We start from the raw sequence: 7305 nt of genomic DNA, 5'->3' as shown, positions 1-7305 counted from the left end.
GGGTGTGGCGTACCGCAAAACGGACGAAACGGACCTCCTACGGTCCAAACGGGGGTCCTGTTCATCGGGAGGGGTGTGGCGTACCGCAAAACGGGACTCCACGGGATACTGTTCATCTCCACCGTCGACCTCCTCCAGCCTCCACGGGCTACCGTCGACCTCCTCCAGCCTCAACGGGCTCCTGTTCATCCAACCTCCACCGCACGCTACTCCACCGGCTACTGTTCAACCACCCCTCCACGGGCACCTCTCCACTGTCTACTGTTCATCCAGCCCTCCACACCACCTGTTCAACCACCCCTCCACGGGCACCCCTCCACCGTCTACTGTTCATCCAGCCCTCCACACCACGGGGTCCTGTTCATCCAGAGGCAATGCCACTGCTCACTGTTCATCCAACCCCCCCACAACGCTCACTGTTCATCCAATCGATCGGCTTCAGTTATCAGCAGTAGCGAAGGAATCGCTAGATCGGGTTCAGTTAACAGCCATCGATTGATCGCTCGGGTTCAGTAACGCGTAGCCTGCAGCGCAATCGCTCGGGTTCAGTTAGAGCCCAACACCTCGCTCGGGTTCAGTTAGAGCCAATGCCTCACACACACGCGCGTACGTGTACGAGAGAAACGCACATCGCTCGGCCCCCGACCTCCCACCGTAACCGGGAACTCCCCGAAATTTTCCTCCCCCTCGCTTCTACCACGGCTTTTTCCATCATGGACGGCCCAAAGAATGTCATGCAGCTGCGTCTCCGGCCTGCCCAGGACGAAAAGCCCATTTTCTGTCATGATTTTTTGTCATAGAAGTAGGACCCCACCACATCTATGATGATACCGGGTTTTGTCACAATTATCGTCATAGAAGTGTCATATGTATGACATAATTTTTTTTGTTCGGCCCAAAATGTCACGGATGTGTCTTTTTTTGTAGTGAAGGTGGGTTCCTCCTCCGAATACTACAAAGCAATGTTTTGATTAAAGAACTGTATCCGGCTCTGCATGACAGTCACAACCCTCAACCATGAAGGCAAAATATTCAATCAAAATGATATCTGCCAACTCACAACTTTTCGGCGAGATGCCATGTCTGGCCTCTTTAACATTTTGAACGGTTTTTCGCCTCCCGCTTCGCGTTTCGAGGCGCGGCCTCTATTGACACGTCTCGTCAAAGCAGAGATCGTATCCACTTATTGCGGGATCCTCATCAATACGGTTTTGGGTAACCCAACCGTGTCATTCACATGACCCCTTGGGAACAGGCGAGTTTTAAGGCTTGAGGGGGGATGCTTGATATTCATTGCCTATATAAGTGGATAAAGATCCCTCTTTTCTCCCCACACCTTCTTCCTTCTCCTGCTTTCCCATCCTCAAGCTCCAGTGCCCAAGATTCAATCTTTCCCACCGCCACCAACCTCTCCAGCCATGTCTGGATCTGGCTCGAAGGGCAAGTGGGAGGCCTCCTCCGTCACGGAGAAGGATGTCAAGGAGCTCCGGGAGGCGGGGTATCTGTCTGCGGACATCGCACATAGGCTCCTGATACGTCCATTTCGCATCATGCTTTTATATCGTTATTTATTGCATTATGGGTTGTTATTACACACTATGTCACAATACTTATGCCTATTCTCTCTGAAAGATCGTGGATGTCGCCTAGAGGGGGGTGAATAGGCACTTTAAAATAATTACCTTTTAGGCTTGAACAAACACGGAATAAATCTAGCGGTTAATTTGTCAAGCACAAAACCTACAACAACTAGGCTCACCTATGTGCACCAACAACTTATGCTAAGCAAGATAAACAACTAGGTGATAGCAAGATATATGACAAGAAACAATATGGCTATCACAAAGTAAAGTGCATAAGTAAAGGGCTCGGGTAAGAGATAACTGAGGCACGTGGAGGCGATGATGTATCCCGAAGTTCACACCCTTGCGGATTCTAATCTCCGTTTGGAGCGGTGTGGAGGCACAATGCTCCCCAAGAAGCCACTAGGGCAACCGTAATCTCCTCATGCCCTCGCACAATGCAAGATGCCGTGATTCCACTAAGGGACCCTTGAGGGCGGTCACCGAACCCGTACAAATGGAAACCCTTGGGGGCGGTCACCGAACCCGTACACTTTGGCAACCCTTGGGGGCGGTCACTGGTACCCGTCAAATTGCTCGGGGCGATCTCCACAACCTAATTGCAGACCCCGACGCTTGCCCGGAGCTTTACACCATAATGATTGAGCTCCGAACACCACCAACCGTCTAGGGCGCTGTCGGTGTCAAAACCGGCGGATCTCGGGTAGGGGGTCCCGAACTGTGCATCTAGGCGGATGGTAACATGAGACAAGGGACACGATGTTTTTACCCAGGTTCGGGCCCTCTCGATGGAGGTAAAACCCTACTCCTGCTTGATTAATATTGATGATATGGGTAGTACAAGAGTAGATCTACCATGAGATCAAGGAGGCTAAACCCTAGAAGCTAGCCTATTGTATGATTGTTGTTCGTCCTACGGACTAAAACCCTCCGGTTTATATAGACACGAGAGAGGGCTAGGGTTACACAGAGTCGGTTACAATGGTAGGAGATCTATATATCCGTATCGCCAAGATTGCCTTCCACGCCAAGGAAAGTCCTATCCGGACACGGGACGAAGTCTTTAATCTTGTATCTTCATAGTCCAGGAGTTCGGCTGAAGGTATAGTCCGGCTATCCGGACACCCCCTAATCCAGGACTCCCGTAGTAGCCCCTGAACCAGGCTTCAATGACGACGAGTCCGGCACGCAGATTGTCTTCGGCATTGCAAGGCGGGTTCCTCCTCCAAGTACTTCATAGAAGATTTTGAACACAAAGGATAGTGTCCGGCTCTGCAAAATAAGCTTCCACATATGGCCATAGAGAGAATAATGTTTACACAAATCTAATCTGCTGACGTATTCCGTAGCGTGACATCACACCATGGCCAAGCCTTTATTCAAATTGTTTTTACTGCCCCACCTCAGCGCGTTTTGCGAGGCGGTTTCCTTGGCATGTCTTGTCAAAGCAGAGATCGCGTCCCCTCATTTCACGGGATTCTCATCAATACGGACGTGGGTAACCCAACCGCGCCATTGATTACGGCGCTTGGGAGATAAGCGAGTTTTATCAGGCTGGTGGGGACGCATAGTTGCATCCGCCCATATAAGGGGATAAGGATCCACCTTTTCACCTACGCCTTCTTCCTCCTCCGCCTATCCATTTTCCGCGCACTCGAGCTCCAGCGCCCAAGTCCGCACTTCCCACCTCGACCTTCTCCAGCCATGTCCGGAGCGGGAGGCAAGTGGATGGTCTCCTCCGTCACGGAGGGACACATCAAAAAGCTAAGGAAGGCCGGATACTTGTCTAATGACATCGCGCACCGGCTTCCCGAAGAGGGGCAGCTCGTCCCCACCCCAAGGCCCCATGAGAGGGTAGTGTTCCTCCCCCACTTCCTCCGTGGACTGGGCTTTCATGTTCACCCTTTTATCCGGGGCTCATGTTCTACTACGGCCTGGATTTCCACGATCTGGCCCCGAACTTCATCCTCAACATCTCGGCGTTTACCGTCGTGTGCGAGGCTTTCCTCTGCATCCGCCCCCATTTCGGCCTATGGCTCAAGACTTTCAACGTCAAGCCAAAGGTGGTGCGCGGCAACCAGGCGGAGTGCGGAGGCGCCATGGCGGGCAAGATGCCCAACGTCCTATGGCTTGAGGGCTCCTTCGTGGAGACCCTAAAGGGGTGGCAATCGGGGTGGTTTTACATCACCGAGCCGCGCGACCCTGAATGGGTCGCAGCCCCCGAGTTCCGATCCGGACCCCCTACGCGGCTCACGTCCTGGAAAGAGACGGGCCTGTCATGGGGCAACAAAGGAGAGGTGACTGGACTGCAAACATGCATCCAAACCCTGGTGAACAAGCAGCTCAAACTTGTCAACGTAGTCTAGGTTATGCTCATCCGCCGGATCCTCCAGTGTCAACAACGGGCTTTCAACCTGTGGGAGTTCGACCCGGCGCAGCACCGAACTCTGAGCAGGCTCTTCGACACGACGTACGAAGATGCCTGGAAGGCTCTATTCAAGGGCGCCGAGGCTCCCGCATCCGCTTCCGAGGATCGCGGATTCAGCACGCAGCGTCACGCTAGTGCGGTAAGCTATTTTTACCTTTTACAAGGTATTAGTTTTTCATAGTTTGACTCTATGCGGGATCTAAGCTCCCTTACCTTTGACAGGATTGGTAGGCGAAGTCCGGACAGATCAACTATCCGGCTCCTTTGCCCGAAGACCCAGCCGATGCTCGCTTGGCGATGCTGCTGGTTCCGGCACCCTATGTGGTGCCGGAGAAGAAGGCCACAGGGACTCGAAAGAGTGCCCGGCGCCTGGAGGTGTCGGATTCATCATCCGACGACTCCGAGACGCGCTCCTCCCATGAAGACGAGGAGGAGGAAGAAGAAACCTCTCCCCCTCCAGTGGGGGGAGGAAAGAAAAGTCAGGCCGCCCCGACCGGGGAGGCCGAAGGGTCCAAGAAGGGGAAGACCCTTCCTCCGGACTACTCCACCGACGCCGACGACGGCGAAGAGGAGTGGCCGCACAGGGCCAAGCGCCCGGTGAAATCGTAAGTATCCGGATACCAGAGTAATTCATAGTATTCCTTTATTGCATAGCCTTTCCTTATGTCGAATATAATTATGCAGTTCGCCCAAGGCCGGACTCGACGAGTCGTCGAGCGGCTCCCTGGATTCGTCGTATGTGAATTCACTTCCGCCCGCTACCTCCCCCCACCCTAGGGACGACGCCGAGGTGCTGTCCCAACAGGTGCCAAGCCAGGAGGAGGTGGTCCTGGAGGCGCCGCAAGGCGACCTCCCGGACTCCAGGCGCAAAGGGGATAGATCCCCCAAGGGCTCCAAGTCTGTCTTTGAGCCGGACTTCGTGCCGGAACCTTCAACGGTTCCGGACTCCGTTAGGCAGCCTCCTTCCAAGAGGAGCAAGCCTACTGAGCCGATGACCTCCGTCCAACTAGAGGTACCGGACAATTTGCTGGAGGTGCTTAACGGCGCCTCCATCAACGAGGAGCACCGCACCATTATGAGTGCGGTGATCCGGAAGGTTCAGTCCGCCAAGAGCGGACTGACTGAAGCCTGTGCCAGCCTTTTAACAGGCTTTGATGTAAGTAAAGAATATGTAAAAATATTACCGCATAGACAGTAGCCCCTGATGCTCTGTTTGGCGTTCGGAAAGAAAAGCCGAATAGAGGATGTAATGAAATTCGCAGGAGTCTAACAAAAAAGGAGTCAATATGCGTATGCAGGCTTCGCTGCTAATGTCCGCCGCACTGACTATGGAGGTGGGCACGCTGAAGCAGGACCTCGAGCGGTCCGAGCAAGAGCTCTGCCTTGCCAAGCAGCAGCTCGAGGAGGAGGAAGGTAAGAGATACCTTATTGAAATATATAAAAAGTGCAATTGCAAAAAATGACAGGATTAACGTGGCTATTGTAGGGGCCACGACTGAGGTGGCGACCCTTAAGCAAGCGCTGTCCAAGGCCGAGAAGAGGGCGACCATGGAGCGCACCGAGCGGGAGAAGTATGAGGCCCAGGTTGGCGAGGTGCGGCAAGAGCTCCAGGCTCTCATGAAAAAACATGAGAGTTTGGAGCTTGACTCAAAGACGCGAGCGTCCGAGCTCGCGGCGGCCATTAAAAATGCCAAGTCTGCCAAGGCCGAAGCCCAGAAGGCCCTCCAAGAGGTGGATGCGATGAAAAAGATAGCGGCGGGTAAGGCATTCTTTATGCAAAGCAAACATGTAAAAGTGAGTTACTTGTTACTTACCCGAATCCGAAGCTCTCCAAGAGCATTAGCGGATTTGCCCCGTAGCGTGTCCGATGCCGCCGCATTCTACCGAGCCGAGGAGGGCAGCTCGACAGAGAAGGTGTTCTGGTCTCAGTATGCTGAGGCCGGACACCCTGTGCCCCTGAGCGACCAGCTGAAGCAACTGGTCGAGCTCCACAAGGTGGCCGAACAGGCCATGAAGGGCCTCATAGTTCGGTTGTGGCCTGGAGAGGCTCTGCCTAGGAGCTACTTCGGACTGGTGTGGCGGCTGGTGGAGGCCTGTACAAGGCTCGAAGTCATCAAGCGCTCAGGCTGCATCGAAGGTGCCCGTAGGGCCCTTGCCCGCGCTAAGGTGCACTAGGGCAAGTTGGATGCTAAGAAGCTTGTGAAGGACGGGCCACCGCCGGGGAAAGAGCATCGCAAGCCCGAGATGTATTATGAGGGCATTCTGAAGGGTACCCGCCTTATGGCAGATGAATGTTCCAGGGATGTAATTTTTGAGTAAACTCGCTCGTTTTGTCCTGTGCGCTGAAAACTTGTTCATATGCGCTAAGCAATGCTTTTTGAATTTAAAATATTACCTTCTGTGCGACCGTTTATCAAATTTGAGAGATGGCGAGTCGTCGGCTTCTGCCCCCATGCCACTAGTGCTGGGGTGTTTGGGATAAACCTGAGCGCTCTTTTCCCATTTTTGGGTCCTTCGAGGGAGGCACTCAGCACAAGGAACAAGGCAATCGGACTATAATGCTTGAACACTCTCACTTAGCCATAGAATTCTATAATTTTAAATTTCGGCGAAGCCCCTAGTATTCGGAAGACCGAGTTCGGGGCGCTATCCACGCCTAGGCCGGACAAAGCCAACTCCTCGCTCTAAGCGGCATAAGTCTTTAGGGACTCGAAAAACCTCCCGAACAGCGACCAGCTCTCGCTTCATCATGATAGTCAGTTTTAGCTTTCTCTACTGAGGTGCTTAGCCCAGCTCAACTGGGGCACAATCACAGTAGTTCTCCTAGTGCTACCTTAGCCGATATAGCGGAACGCAAGGCACCAAAACATAGGAGCCGGGCAAACCCAACTATTGACCCAAGACATGATTCGGAGACGATGCATATAATGCTATAAGTTCGTGGTGCCGCACTTGTTAAAGTGTTCGGACTTCTCACACCATATTGAGGGGTACTGAAGCCCCTGGCGTATTGGCCGTACCAAAGTGTACGGGTGCAACATGTCATTAATGAACATATATTTGTAAAAAAGAGTAATGCAAAAATAGACAAAAGCTATGCATTGTTTATTAAAAAGGCTGCGATCAAGGCAGAACGATACAAATAATGCGATAAGCAAAAGGTTGGACTATTTAACATGTCCTTTCCAGGGGCAGGCTGCTGAATGGTATGCAAAACAGGTATACTGCTCGTGATAGAGACCACCTGGGAGTTCCATAATGCGGTGTAGCTTTCTGCTTCCCTGGTTCTTGCAT

This window comes from Triticum dicoccoides, chromosome 2A (assembly GCF_002162155.2).
Source record: "Triticum dicoccoides isolate Atlit2015 ecotype Zavitan chromosome 2A, WEW_v2.0, whole genome shotgun sequence".
Classification (NCBI taxonomy): Eukaryota; Viridiplantae; Streptophyta; class Magnoliopsida; order Poales; family Poaceae; genus Triticum; species Triticum dicoccoides.
This window is presented reverse-complemented; position numbering follows the sequence as displayed.